Source organism: Osmia lignaria, unplaced genomic scaffold (assembly GCF_051020975.1).
Source record: "Osmia lignaria lignaria isolate PbOS001 unplaced genomic scaffold, iyOsmLign1 scaffold0003, whole genome shotgun sequence".
In the NCBI taxonomy this organism is placed as follows: domain Eukaryota; kingdom Metazoa; phylum Arthropoda; class Insecta; order Hymenoptera; family Megachilidae; genus Osmia; species Osmia lignaria.
In genome coordinates, this window is record NW_027478160.1 from 10,145,079 (window position 1) to 10,161,092 (window position 16,014).

The following is a 16,014-nucleotide window of genomic DNA, read 5'->3' on the forward strand; positions in this document are numbered from 1 at the left end:
AAATATGTCCGTCAGGCCCCTTCCCTTGAGATAAATCTGCAAATATCTCGGAAACGAAGCGAGCTATGGCGAAATCTTAAGAGACCTTTTTTGTAGAGAATTAAGTTTCCTACTTTTTATCTTCTATGATATTTTTTGATCAGATGCGTAGTTCTCGAGATATATCAAGATATTTAAAAGTTCCGAAGCCGCACCAACATAATAGAGATACAGAAAAACCGTGGCCCCTCACTTTGAGATAACTCTGCACTATTGCGAGCTGCAAATGCCACTTCCAGCTTAGCTGTGCAGAAGAAGAACAACAAGAAGAAGAAATATCTCGAAATATGTCCGTCAGGCCCCTTCCCTTGAGATAAATCTGCAAATATCTCGGAAACGAAGCGAGCTATGGCGAAATGTTAAGAGACCTTTTTTGTAGAGAATTAAGTTTCCTACTTTTTATCTTCTATGATATTTTTTGATCAGATGCGTAGTTCTCGAGATATATCAAGATATTTAAAAGTTCCGAAGCCGCACCAACATAATAGAGATACAGAAACACCGTGGCCCCTCTGTTTGAGATAACTCTGCACTATTGCGAGCTGCAAATGCCACTTCCAGCTTAGCTGTGCAAAAGAAGAACAACAAGAAGAAGAAACATCTCGATATATGTCCGTCACGCCCCTTCCCTTGAGATAAATATGCAAATATCTCGGAAACGAAGCGAGCTATGGCAAAATGTTTAGAGACCTTTCTTGTAGAGAATTAAGTTTCCTACTTTTTATGCAGTATGATATTTTTTGATCAGATGCGTAGTTCTCGAGATATATCAAGATATTTAAAAGTTCCGAAGCCGCACCAACATAATAGAGATACAGAAACACCGTGGCCCCTCTGTTTGAGATAACTCTGCACTATTGCGAGCTGCAAATGCCACTTCCAGCTTAGCTGTGCAGAAGAAGAACCACAAGAAGAAGAAATATCTCGATATATGTCCGTCACGCCCCTTCCCTTGAGATAAATCTGCAAATATCTCGGAAACGAAGCGAGCTATGGCAAAATGTTTAGAGACCTTTCTTGTAGAGAATTAAGTTTCCTACTTTTTATGTAGTATGATATTTTTTGATCAGATGCGTAGTTCTCGAGATATATCAAGATATTTAAAAGTTCCGAAGCCGCACCAACATAATAGAGATACAGAAACACCGTGGCCCCTTCCTTTGAGATAACTCTGCACTATTGCGAGCTGCAAATGCCACTTCGAGCTTAGATGTGCAGAAGAAGAACAACAAGAAGAAGAAATATCTCGAAATATGTCCGTCAGACCCCTTCCCTTGAGATGAATCTGCAAATATCTCGGAAACGAAGCGAGCTATGGCAAAATGTTTAGAGACCTTTCTTGTAGAGAATTAAGTTTCCTACTTTTTATGTAGTATGATATTTTTTGATCAGATGCGTAGTTCTCGAGATATATCAAGATATTTAAAAGTTCCGAAGCCGCACCAACATAATAGAGATACAGAAACACCGTGGCCCCTTCCTTTGAGATAACTCTGCACTATTGCGAGCTGTAAATGCCACTTCCAGCTTAGCTGTGCAGAAGAAGAACAACAAGAAGAAGAAATATCTCGAAATATGTCCGTCAGGCCCCTTCCCTTGAGATATATCTGCAAATATCTCGGAAACGAAGCGAGCTATGGCGAAATGTTAAGAGACCTTTTTTGTAGAGAATTAAGTTTCCTACTTTTTATCTTCTATGATATTTTTTGATCAGATGCGTAGTTCTCGAGATATATCAAGATATTTAAAAGTTCCGAAGCCGCACCAACATAATAGAGATACAGAAAAACCGTGGCCCCTCTCTTTGAGATAACTCTGCACTATTGCGAGCTGCAAATGCCACTTCCAGCTTAGCTGTGCAGAAGAAGAACAACAAGAAGAAGAAATATCTCGAAATATGTCCGTCAGGCCCCTTCCCTTGAGATAAATCTGCAAATATCTCGGAAACGAAGCGAGCTATGGCGAAATCTTAAGAGACCTTTTTTGTAGAGAATTAAGTTTCCTACTTTTTATCTTCTATGATATTTTTTGATCAGATGCGAAGTTCTCGAGATATATCAAGATATTTAAAAGTTCCGAAGCCGCACCAACATAATAGAGATACAGAAACACCGTGGCCCCTCTGTTTGAGATAACTCTGCACTATTGCGAGCTGCAAATGCCACTTCCAGCTTAGCTGTGCAGAAGAAGAACAACAAGAAGAAGAAATATCTCGATATATGTCCGTCACGCCCCTTCCCTTGAGATAAATCTGCAAATATCTCGGAAACGAAGCGAGCTATGGCAAAATGTTTAGAGACCTTTCTTGTAGAGAATTAAGTTTCCTACTTTTTATGTAGTATGATATTTTTTGATCAGATGCGTAGTTCTCGAGATATATCAAGATATTTAAAAGTTCCGAAGGCGCACCAACATAATAGAGATACAGAAACACCGTGGCCCCTCTGTTTGAGATAACTCTGCACTATTGCGAGCTGCAAATGCCACTCCCAGCTTAGCTGTGCAGAAGAAGAACAACAAGAAGAAGAAATATCTCGATATATGTCCGTCACGCCCCTTCCCTTGAGATAAATCTGCAAATATCTCGGAAACGAAGCGAGCTATGGCAAAATGTTTAGAGACCTTTCTTGTAGAGAATTAAGTTTCCTACTTTTTATGTAGTATGATATTTTTTGATCAGATGCGTAGTTCTCGAGATATATCAAGATATTTAAAAGTTCCGAAGGCGCACCAACATAATAGAGATACAGAAACACCGTGGCCCCTCTGTTTGAGATAACTCTGCACTATTGCGAGCTGCAAATGCCACTCCCAGCTTAGCTGTGCAGAAGAAGAACCACAAGAAGAAGAAATATCTCGATATATGTCCGTCACGCCCCTTCCCTTGAGATAAATCTGCAAATATCTCGGAAACGAAGCGAGCTATGGCAAAATGTTTAGAGACCTTTCTTGTAGAGAATTAAGTTTCCTACTTTTTATGTAGTATGATATTTTTTGATCAGATGCGTAGTTCTCGAGATATATCAAGATATTTAAAAGTTCCGAAGCCGCACCAACATAATAGAGATACAGAAACACCGTGGCCCCTTTCTTTGAGATAACTCTGCACTATTGCGAGCTGCAAATGCCACTTCGAGCTTAGATGTGCAGAAGAAGAACAACAAGAAGAAGAAATATCTCGAAATATGTCCGTCGGACCCCTTCCCTTGAGATGAATCTGCAAATATCTCGGAAACGAAGCGAGCTATGGCAAAATGTTAAGAGACCCTTTTTGTAGAGAATAATGTTTCCTACAATTTACGTTCTATGATATTTTTTGATCAGAAGCGTAGTTTTCGAGATATATCGAGATATTTAAAAGTTGCGAAGCCGCACCAACATAATAGAGATACAGAAACACCGTGGCCCCTTTCTTTGAGATAACTCTGCACTATTGCGACCTGCAAATGCCACTTCCAGCTCAGCTGTGCAGAAGAAGAACAACAAGAAGAAGAAATATCTCGAAATATGTCCGTCAGGCCCCTTCCCTTGAGATATATCTGCAAATATCTCGGAAACGGAGCGAGCTATGGCAAAATGTTAAGAGACCTTTTTTGTAGAGAATTAAGTTTCCTACTTTTTATCTTCTATGATATTTTTTGATCAGATGCGTAGTTCTCGAGATATATCAAGATATTTGAAAGTTCCGAAGCCGCACCAACATAATAGAGATACAGAAACACCGTGGCCCCTTTCTTTGAGATAACTCTGCACTATTGCGAGCTGGAAATGCCACTTCCAGCTTAGCTGTGCAGAAGAAGAACAACAAGAAGAAGAAACATCTCGATATATGTCCGTCACGCCCCTTCCCTTGAGATAAATATGCAAATATCTCGGAAACGAAGCGAGCTATGGCAAAATGTTTAGAGACCTTTCTTGTAGAGAATTAAGTTTCCTACTTTTTATGCAGTATGATATTTTTTGATCAGATGCGTAGTTCTCGAGATATATCAAGATATTTAAAAGTTCCGAAGCCGCACCAACATAATAGAGATACAGAAACACCGTGGCCCCTCTGTTTGAGATAACTCTGCACTATTGCGAGCTGCAAATGCCACTTCCAGCTTAGCTGTGCAGAAGAAGAACCACAAGAAGAAGAAATATCTCGATATATGTCCGTCACGCCCCTTCCCTTGAGATAAATCTGCAAATATCTCGGAAACGAAGCGAGCTATGGCAAAATGTTTAGAGACCTTTCTTGTAGAGAATTAAGTTTCCTACTTTTTATGTAGTATGATACTTTTTGATCAGATGCGTAGTTCTCGAGATATATCGAGATATTTAAAAGTTCCGAAGCCGCACCAACATAATAGAGATACAGAAACACCGTGGCCCCTTTCTTTGAGATAACTCTGCACTATTGCGAGCTGTAAATGCCACTTCCAGCTTAGCTGTGCAGAAGAAGAACAACAAGAAGAAGAAATATCTCGAAATATGTCCGTCAGGCCCCTTCCCTTGAGATATATCTGCAAATATCTCGGAAACGAAGCGAGCTATGGCGAAATGTTAAGAGACCTTTTTTGTAGAGAATTAAGTTTCCTACTTTTTATCTTCTATGATATTTTTTGATCAGATGCGTAGTTCTCGAGATATATCAAGATATTTAAAAGTTCCGAAGCCGCACCAACATAATAGAGATACAGAAAAACCGTGGCCCCTCTCTTTGAGATAACTCTGCACTATTGCGAGCTGCAAATGCCACTTCCAGCTTAGCTGTGCAGAAGAAGAACAACAAGAAGAAGAAATATCTCGAAATATGTCCGTCAGGCCCCTTCCCTTGAGATAAATCTGCAAATATCTCGGAAACGAAGCGAGCTATGGCAAAATGTTTAGAGACCTTTCTTGTAGAGAATTAAGTTTCCTACTTTTTATGTAGTATGATATTTTTTGATCAGATGCGTAGTTCTCGAGATATATCAAGATATTTAAAAGTTCCGAAGGCGCACCAACATAATAGAGATACAGAAACACCGCGGCCCCTCTGTTTGAGATAACTCTGCACTATTGCGAGCTGCAAATGCCACTTCCAGCTTAGCTGTGCAGAAGAAGAACCACAAGAAGAAGAAATATCTCGATATATGTCCGTCACGCCCCTTCCCTTGAGATAAATCTGCAAATATCTCGGAAACGAAGCGAGCTATGGCAAAATGTTTAGAGACCTTTCTTGTAGAGAATTAAGTTTCCTACTTTTTATGTGGTATGATATTTTTTGATCAGATGCGTAGTTCTCGAGATATATGAAGATATTTAAAAGTTCCGAAGCCGCACCAACATAATAGAGATACAGAAACACCGTGGCCCCTTTCTTTGAGATAACTCTGCACTATTGCGAGCTGCAAATGCCACTTCGAGCTTAGATGTGCAGAAGAAGAACAACAAGAAGAAGAAATATCTCGAAATATGTCCGTCGGACCCCTTCCCTTGAGATGAATCTGCAAATATCTCGGAAACGAAGCGAGCTATGGCAAAATGTTAAGAGACCCTTTTTGTAGAGAATAATGTTTCCTACAATTTACGTTCTATGATATTTTTTGATCAGAAGCGTAGTTTTCGAGATATATCGAGATATTTAAAAGTTGCGAAGCCGCACCAACATAATAGAGATACAGAAACACCGTGGCCCCTTTCTTTGAGATAACTCTGCACTATTGCGACCTGCAAATGTCACTTCCAGCTCAGCTGTGCAGAAGAAGAACAACAAGAAGAAGAAATATCTCGAAATATGTCCGTCAGGCCCCTTCCCTTGAGATATATCTGCAAATATCTCGGAAACGAAGCGAGCTATGGCAAAATGTTAAGAGACCTTTTTTGTAGAGAATTAAGTTTCCTACTTTTTATGTTCTATGATATTTTTTGATCAGATGCGTAGTTCTCGAGATATATCAAGATATTTAAAAGTTCCGAAGCCGCACCAACATAATAGAGATACAGAAACACCGTGGCCCCTTTCTTTGAGATAACTCTGCACTATTGCGAGCTGGAAATGCCACTTCCAGTTTAGCTGTGCAGAAGAAGAACAACAAGAAGAAGAAATATCTCGAAATATGTCCGTCAGGCCCCTTCCCTTGAGATAAATATGCAAATATCTCGGAAACGAAGCGAGCTATGGCAAAATGTTAAGAGACCTTTTTTGTAGAGAATTAAGTTTCCTACTTTTTATGTTCTATGATATTTTTTGATCAGATGCGTAGTTCTCGAGATATATCAAGATATTTGAAAGTTCCGAAGCCGCACCAACATAATAGAGATACAGAAACACCGTGGCCCCTTTCTTTGAGATAACTCTGCACTATTGCGAGCTGCAAATGCCACTTCCAGCTTAGCTGTGCAGAGGAAGAACAACAAGAAGAAGAAATATCTCCAAATATGTCCGTGAGGCCCCTTCCCTTGAGATATATCTGCAAATATCTCGGAAACGAAGCGAGCTATGGCAAAATGTTAAGAGACCTTATTTGTAGAGAATTAAGTTTCCTACTTTTTATGTTCTATGATATTTTTTGATCAGATGCGTAGTTCTCGAGATATATCAAGATATTTAAAAGTTCCGAAACCGCACCAACATAATAGAGATACAGAAACACCGTCGCCCCTTTCTTTGAGATAACTCTGCACTAGTGCGAGCCGCAAATGCCACTTCCAACTTAGCTGTGCAGAAGAAGAAAAACAAGAAGAAGAAATATCTCGATATATGTCCGTCACGCCCCTTCCCTTGAGATAAATCTGCAAATATCTCGGAAACGAAGCGAGCTATGGCAAAATGTTTAGAGACCTTTCTTGTAGAGAATTAAGTTTCCTACTTTTTATGTAGTATGATATTTTTTGATCAGATGCGTAGTTCTCGAGATATATCAAGATATTTAAAAGTTCCGAAGCCGCACCAACATAATAGAGATACAGAAACACCGTGGCCCCTTTCTTTGAGATAACTCTGCACTATTGCGAGCTGCAAATGCCACTTCGAGCTTAGATGTGCAGAAGAAGAACAACAAGAAGAAGAAATATCTCGAAATATGTCCGTCGGACCCCTTCCCTTGAGATGAATCTGCAAATATCTCGGAAACGAAGCGAGCTATGGCAAAATGTTAAGAGACCCTTTTTGTAGAGAATAATGTTTCCTACAATTTACGTTCTATGATATTTTTTGATCAGAAGCGTAGTTTTCGAGATATATCGAGATATTTAAAAGTTGCGAAGCCGCACCAACATAATAGAGATACAGAAACACCGTGGCCCCTTTCTTTGAGATAACTCTGCACTATTGCGACCTGCAAATCCCACTTCCAGCTCAGCTGTGCAGAAGAAGAACAACAAGAAGAAGAAATATCTCGAAATATGTCCGTCAGGCCCCTTCCCTTGAGATATATCTGCAAATATCTCGGAAACGGAGCGAGCTATGGCAAAATGTTAAGAGACCTTTTTTGTAGAGAATTAAGTTTCCTACTTTTTATCTTCTATGATATTTTTTGATCAGATGCGTAGTTCTCGAGATATATCAAGATATTTAAAAGTTCCGAAGCCGCACCAACATAATAGAGATACAGAAACACCGTGGCCCCTTTCTTTGAGATAACTCTGCACTATTGCGAGCTGGAAATGCCACTTCCAGCTTAGCTGTGCAGAAGAAGAACAACAAGAAGAAGAAACATCTCGATATATGTCCGTCACGCCCCTTCCCTTGAGATAAATATGCAAATATCTCGGAAACGAAGCGAGCTATGGCAAAATGTTTAGAGACCTTTCTTGTAGAGAATTAAGTTTCCTACTTTTTATGCAGTATGATATTTTTTGATCAGATGCGTAGTTCTCGAGATATATCAAGATATTTAAAAGTTCCGAAGCCGCACCAACATAATAGAGATACAGAAACACCGTGGCCCCTCTGTTTGAGATAACTCTGCACTATTGCGAGCTGCAAATGCCACTTCCAGCTTAGCTGTGCAGAAGAAGAACCACAAGAAGAAGAAATATCTCGATATATGTCCGTCACGCCCCTTCCCTTGAGATAAATCTGCAAATATCTCGGAAACGAAGCGAGCTATGGCAAAATGTTTAGAGACCTTTCTTGTAGAGAATTAAGTTTCCTACTTTTTATGTAGTATGATACTTTTTGATCAGATGCGTAGTTCTCGAGATATATCGAGATATTTAAAAGTTCCGAAGCCGCACCAACATAATAGAGATACAGAAACACCGTGGCCCCTTTCTTTGAGATAACTCTGCACTATTGCGAGCTGTAAATGCCACTTCCAGCTTAGCTGTGCAGAAGAAGAACAACAAGAAGAAGAAATATCTCGAAATATGTCCGTCAGGCCCCTTCCCTTGAGATATATCTGCAAATATCTCGGAAACGAAGCGAGCTATGGCGAAATGTTAAGAGACCTTTTTTGTAGAGAATTAAGTTTCCTACTTTTTATCTTCTATGATATTTTTTGATCAGATGCGTAGTTCTCGAGATATATCAAGATATTTAAAAGTTCCGAAGCCGCACCAACATAATAGAGATACAGAAAAACCGTGGCCCCTCTCTTTGAGATAACTCTGCACTATTGCGAGCTGCAAATGCCACTTCCAGCTTAGCTGTGCAGAAGAAGAACAACAAGAAGAAGAAATATCTCGAAATATGTCCGTCAGGCCCCTTCCCTTGAGATAAATCTGCAAATATCTCGGAAACGAAGCGAGCTATGGCAAAATGTTTAGAGACCTTTCTTGTAGAGAATTAAGTTTCCTACTTTTTATGTAGTATGATATTTTTTGATCAGATGCGTAGTTCTCGAGATATATCAAGATATTTAAAAGTTCCGAAGGCGCACCAACATAATAGAGATACAGAAACACCGCGGCCCCTCTGTTTGAGATAACTCTGCACTATTGCGAGCTGCAAATGCCACTTCCAGCTTAGCTGTGCAGAAGAAGAACCACAAGAAGAAGAAATATCTCGATATATGTCCGTCACGCCCCTTCCCTTGAGATAAATCTGCAAATATCTCGGAAACGAAGCGAGCTATGGCAAAATGTTTAGAGACCTTTCTTGTAGAGAATTAAGTTTCCTACTTTTTATGTGGTATGATATTTTTTGATCAGATGCGTAGTTCTCGAGATATATCAAGATATTTAAAAGTTCCGAAGCCGCACCAACATAATAGAGATACAGAAACACCGTGGCCCCTTTCTTTGAGATAACTCTGCACTATTGCGAGCTGCAAATGCCACTTCGAGCTTAGATGTGCAGAAGAAGAACAACAAGAAGAAGAAATATCTCGAAATATGTCCGTCGGACCCCTTCCCTTGAGATGAATCTGCAAATATCTCGGAAACGAAGCGAGCTATGGCAAAATGTTAAGAGACCCTTTTTGTAGAGAATAATGTTTCCTACAATTTACGTTCTATGATATTTTTTGATCAGAAGCGTAGTTTTCGAGATATATCGAGATATTTAAAAGTTGCGAAGCCGCACCAACATAATAGAGATACAGAAACACCGTGGCCCCTTTCTTTGAGATAACTCTGCACTATTGCGACCTGCAAATGTCACTTCCAGCTCAGCTGTGCAGAAGAAGAACAACAAGAAGAAGAAATATCTCGAAATATGTCCGTCAGGCCCCTTCCCTTGAGATATATCTGCAAATATCTCGGAAACGAAGCGAGCTATGGCAAAATGTTAAGAGACCTTTTTTGTAGAGAATTAAGTTTCCTACTTTTTATGTTCTATGATATTTTTTGATCAGATGCGTAGTTCTCGAGATATATCAAGATATTTAAAAGTTCCGAAGCCGCACCAACATAATAGAGATACAGAAACACCGTGGCCCCTTTCTTTGAGATAACTCTGCTCTATTGCGAGCTGCAAATGCCACTTCCAGCTTAGCTGTGCAGAAGAAGAACAACAAGAAGAAGAAATATCTCGAAATATGTCCGTCAGGCCCCTTCCGTTGAGATAAATCTGCAAATATCTCGGAAACGAAGAGAGCTATGGCAAAATGTTAAGAGACCTTTTTTGTAGAGAATTAAGTTTCCTACTTTTCATGTTGTATGATAGTTTTGATCAGATGCGTAGTTCTCGAGATATATCAAGATATTTAAAAGTTCCGAAGCCGCACCAACATAATAGAGATACAGAAACACCGTGGCCCCTTTCTTTGAGATAACTCTGCACTATTGCGAGCTGCAAATGCCACTTCGAGCTTAGATGTGCAGAAGAAGAACAACAAGAAGAAGAAACATCTCGAAATATGTCCGTCAGACCCCTTCCCTTGAGATGAATCTGCAAATATCTCGGAAACGAAGCGAGCTATGGCAAAATGTTAAGAGACCTTTTTTGTAGAGAATTAAGTTTCCTACTTTTTATGTTGTATGATATTTTTTGATCAGAAGCGTAGTTTTCGAGATATATCGAGATATTTAAAAGTTCCGAAGCCGCACCAACATAATAGAGATACAGAAACACCGTGGCCCCTTTCTTTGAGATAACTCTGCACTATTGCGAGCTGTAAATGCCACTCCCAGCTTAGCTGTGCAGAAGAAGAACAACAAGAAGAAGAAATATCTCGAAATATGTCCGTCAGGCCCCTTCCCTTGAGATATATCTGCAAATATCTCGGAAACGAAGCGAGCTATGGCAAAATGTTAAGAGACAGTTTTTGTAGAGAATTAAGTTTCCTACTTTTTATGTTCTATGATATTTTTTGATCAGACGAGTAGTTCTCGAGATATATCAAGATATTTAAAAGTTCCGAAGCCGCACCAACATAATAGAGATACAGAAACACCGTGGCCCCTTTCTTTGAGATAACTCTGCACTATTGCGAGCTGTAAATGCCACTTCCAGCTTAGCTGTGCAGAAGAAGAACAACAAGAAGAAGAAATATCTCGAAATATGTCCGTCAGGCCCCTTCCCTTGAGATATATCTGCAAATATCTCGGAAACGAAGCGAGCTATGGCAAAATGTTAAGAGACCTTTTTTGTAGAGAATTATGTTTCCTACAATTTATGTTCTATGATATTTTTTGATCAGAAGCGTAGTTTTCGAGATATATCGAGATATTTAAAAGTTCCGAAGCCGCACCAACATAATAGAGATACAGAAACACCGTGGCCCCTTTCTTTGAGATAACTCTGCACTAGTGCGAGCCGCAAATGCCACTTCGAGCTTAGCTGTGCAGAAGAAGAACAACAAGAAGAAGAAATATCTCGAAATATGTCCGTCAGGCCCCTTCCCTTGAGATATATCTGCAAATATCTCGGAAACGAAGCGAGCTATGGCAAAATGTTAAGAGACCTTTTTTGTAGAGAATTAAGTTTCCTACTTTTCATGTTCTATGATATTTTTTGATCAGATGCGTAGTTCTCGAGATATATCAAGATATTTGAAAGTTCCGAAGCCGCACCAACATAATAGAGATACAGAAACACCGTGGCACCTTTCTTTGAGATAACTCTGCACTATCGCGAGCTGTAAATGCCACTTCCAGCTTAGCTGTGCAGAAGAAGAACAACAAGAAGAAGAAATATCTCGAAATATGTCCGTCAGGCCCCTTCCCTTGAGATATATCTGCAAATATCTCGGAAACGAAGAGAGCTATGGCAAAATGTTAAGAGACCTTTTTTGTAGAGAATTAAGTTTCCTACTTTTCATGTTCTATGATATTTTTTGATCAGATGCGTAGTTCTCGAGATATATCAAGATATTTGAAAGTTCCGAAGCCGCACCAACATAATAGAGATACAGAAACACCGTGGCACCTTTCTTTGAGATAACTCTGCACTATTGCGAGCTGTAAATGCCACTTCCAGCTTAGCTGTGCAGAAGAAGAACAACAAGAAGAAGAAATATCTCGAAATATGTCCGTCAGGCCCCTTCCCTTGAGATATATCTGCAAATATCTCGGAAACGAAGCGAGCTATGGCAAAATGTTAAGAGACCTTTTTTGTAGAGAATTATGTTTCCTACAATTTATGTTCTATGATATTTTTTGATCAGATGCGTAGTTCTCGAGATATATCAAGATATTTGAAAGTTCCGAAGCCGCACCAACATAATAGAGATACAGAAACACCGTGGCACCTTTCTTTGAGATAACTCTGCACTATTGCGAGCTGTAAATGCCACTTCCAGCTTAGCTGTGCAGAAGAAGAACAACAAGAAGAAGAAATATCTCGAAATATGTCCGTCAGGCCCCTTCCCTTGAGATATATCTGCAAATATCTCGGAAACGAAGCGAGCTATGGCAAAATGTTAAGAGACCTTTTTTGTAGAGAATTATGTTTCCTACAATTTATGTTCTATGATATTTTTTGATCAGAAGCGTAGTTTTCGAGATATATCGAGATATTTAAAAGTTCCGAAGCCGCACCAACATAATAGAGATACAGAAACACCGTGGCCCCTTTCTTTGAGATAACTCTGCACTAGTGCTAGCCGCAAATGCCACTTCCAGCTTAGCTGTGCAGAAGAAGAACAACAAGAAGAAGAAATATCTCGAAATATGTCCGTCAGGCCCCTTCCCTTGAGATAAATATGCAAATATCTCGGAAACGAAGCGAGCTATGGCAAAATGTTAAGAGACCTTTTTTGTAGAGAATTAAGTTTCCTACTTTTTATGTTCTATGATATTTTTTGATCAGATGCGTAGTTCTCGAGATATATCAAGATACTTAAAAGTTCCGAAGCCGCACCAACATAATAGAGATACAGAAACACCGTGGCCCCTTTCTTTGAGATAGCTCTGCACTATTGCGAGCTGCAAATGCCACTTCCAGCTTAGCTGTGCAGAGGAAGAACAACAAGAAGAAGAAATATCTCGAAATATGTCCGTCAGGCCAGTTCCTTTGAGCTGAATCTGCAAATATCTCGGAAACGAAGCGAGCTATGGCAAAATGTTAAGAGACCTTTTTTGTAGAGAATTAAGTTTCCTACTTTTTATGTTCTATGATATTTTCTGATCAGATGCGTAGTTCTCGAGATATATCAAGATATTTAAAAGTTCCGAAGCCGCACCAACATAATAGAGATACAGAAACACCGTGGCCCCTTTCTTTGAGATAACTCTGCACTATTGCGAGCTGGAAATGCCACTTCCAGTTTAGCTGTGCAGAAGAAGAACATCAAGAAGAAGAAATATCTCGAAATATGTCCGTTAGGCCCCTTCCCTCGAGATAAATCTGCAAATATCTCGGAAACGAAGCGAGCTATGGCAAAATGTTAAGAGACCTTTTTTGTAGAGAATTAAGTTTCCTACTTTTTATGTTCTATGATATTTTTTGATCAGATGCGCAGTTCTCGAGATATATCAAGATATTTAAAAGTTCCGAAGCCGCACCAACATAATAGAGATACAGAAACACCGTGGCCCCTTTCTTTGAGATAACTCTGCACTAGTGCGAGCCGCAAATGCCACTTCCAGCTTAGCTGTGCAGAAGAAGAACAACAAGAAGAAGAAATATCTCGAAATATGTCCGTCAGGCCCCTTCCCTTGAGATAAATATGCAAATATCTCGGAAACGAAGCGAGCTATGGCAAAATGTTAAGAGATCTTTTTTGTAGAGAATTAAGTTTCCTACTTTTTATGTTCTATGATATTTTTTGATCAGATGCGGAGTTCTCGAGATATATCAAGATATTTAAAAGTTCCGAAGCCGCACCAACATAATAGAGATACAGAAACACCGTGGCCCCTTTCTTTGAGATAACTCTGCACTATTGCGAGCTGCAAATGCCACTTCCAGCTTAGCTGTGCAGAGGAAGAACAACAAGAAGAAGAAATATCTCGAAATATGTCCGTCAGGCCAGTTCCTTTGAGCTGAATCTGCAAATATCTCGGAAACGAAGCGAGCTATGGCAAAATGTTAAGAGACCTTTTTTGTAGAGAATTATGTTTCCTACAATTTATGTTCTATGATATTTTTTGATCAGAAGCGTAGTTTTCGAGATATATCGAGATATTTAAAAGTTCCGAAGCCGCACCAACATAATAGAGATACAGAAACACCGTGGCCCCTTTCTTTGAGATAACTCTGCACTAGTGCGAGCCGCAAATGCCACTTCCAGCTTAGCTGTGCAGAAGAAGAACAACAAGAAGAAGAAATATCTCGAAATATGTCCGTCAGGCCCCTTCCCTTGAGATATATCTGCAAATATCTCGGAAACGAAGCGAGCTATGGCAAAATGTTAAGAGACAGTTTTTGTAGAGAATTAAGTTTCCTACTTTTTATGTTCTATGATATTTTTTGATCAGACGAGTAGTTCTCGAGATATATCAAGATATTTAAAAGTTCCGAAGCCGCACCAACATAATAGAGATACAGAAACACCGTGGCCCCTTTCTTTGAGATAACTCTGCACTATTGCGAGCTGTAAATGCCACTTCCAGCTTAGCTGTGCAGAAGAAGAACAACAAGAAGAAGAAATATCTCGAAATATGTCCGTCAGGCCCCTTCCCTTGAGATATATCTGCAAATATCTCGGAAACGAAGCGAGCTATGGCAAAATGTTAAGAGACCTTTTTTGTAGAGAATTATGTTTCCTACAATTTATGTTCTATGATATTTTTTGATCAGAAGCGTAGTTTTCGAGATATATCGAGATATTTAAAAGTTCCGAAGCCGCACCAACATAATAGAGATACAGAAACACCGTGGCCCCTTTCTTTGAGATAACTCTGCACTAGTGCGAGCCGCAAATGCCACTTCGAGCTTAGCTGTGCAGAAGAAGAACAACAAGAAGAAGAAATATCTCGAAATATGTCCGTCAGGCCCCTTCCCTTGAGATATATCTGCAAATATCTCGGAAACGAAGCGAGCTATGGCAAAATGTTAAGAGACCTTTTTTGTAGAGAATTAAGTTTCCTACTTTTCATGTTCTATGATATTTTTTGATCAGATGCGTAGTTCTCGAGATATATCAAGATATTTGAAAGTTCCGAAGCCGCACCAACATAATAGAGATACAGAAACACCGTGGCACCTTTCTTTGAGATAACTCTGCACTATCGCGAGCTGTAAATGCCACTTCCAGCTTAGCTGTGCAGAAGAAGAACAACAAGAAGAAGAAATATCTCGAAATATGTCCGTCAGGCCCCTTCCCTTGAGATATATCTGCAAATATCTCGGAAACGAAGAGAGCTATGGCAAAATGTTAAGAGACCTTTTTTGTAGAGAATTAAGTTTCCTACTTTTCATGTTCTATGATATTTTTTGATCAGATGCGTAGTTCTCGAGATATATCAAGATATTTGAAAGTTCCGAAGCCGCACCAACATAATAGAGATACAGAAACACCGTGGCACCTTTCTTTGAGATAACTCTGCACTATTGCGAGCTGTAAATGCCACTTCCAGCTTAGCTGTGCAGAAGAAGAACAACAAGAAGAAGAAATATCTCGAAATATGTCCGTCAGGCCCCTTCCCTTGAGATATATCTGCAAATATCTCGGAAACGAAGCGAGCTATGGCAAAATGTTAAGAGACCTTTTTTGTAGAGAATTATGTTTCCTACAATTTATGTTCTATGATATTTTTTGATCAGATGCGTAGTTCTCGAGATATATCAAGATATTTGAAAGTTCCGAAGCCGCACCAACATAATAGAGATACAGAAACACCGTGGCACCTTTCTTTGAGATAACTCTGCACTATTGCGAGCTGTAAATGCCACTTCCAGCTTAGCTGTGCAGAAGAAGAACAACAAGAAGAAGAAATATCTCGAAATATGTCCGTCAGGCCCCTTCCCTTGAGATATATCTGCAAATATCTCGGAAACGAAGCGAGCTATGGCAAAATGTTAAGAGACCTTTTTTGTAGAGAATTATGTTTCCTACAATTTATGTTCTATGATATTTTTTGATCAGAAGCGTAGTTTTCGAGATATATCGAGATATTTAAAAGTTCCGAAGCCGCACCAACATAATAGAGATACAGAAACACCGTGGCCCCTTTCTTTGA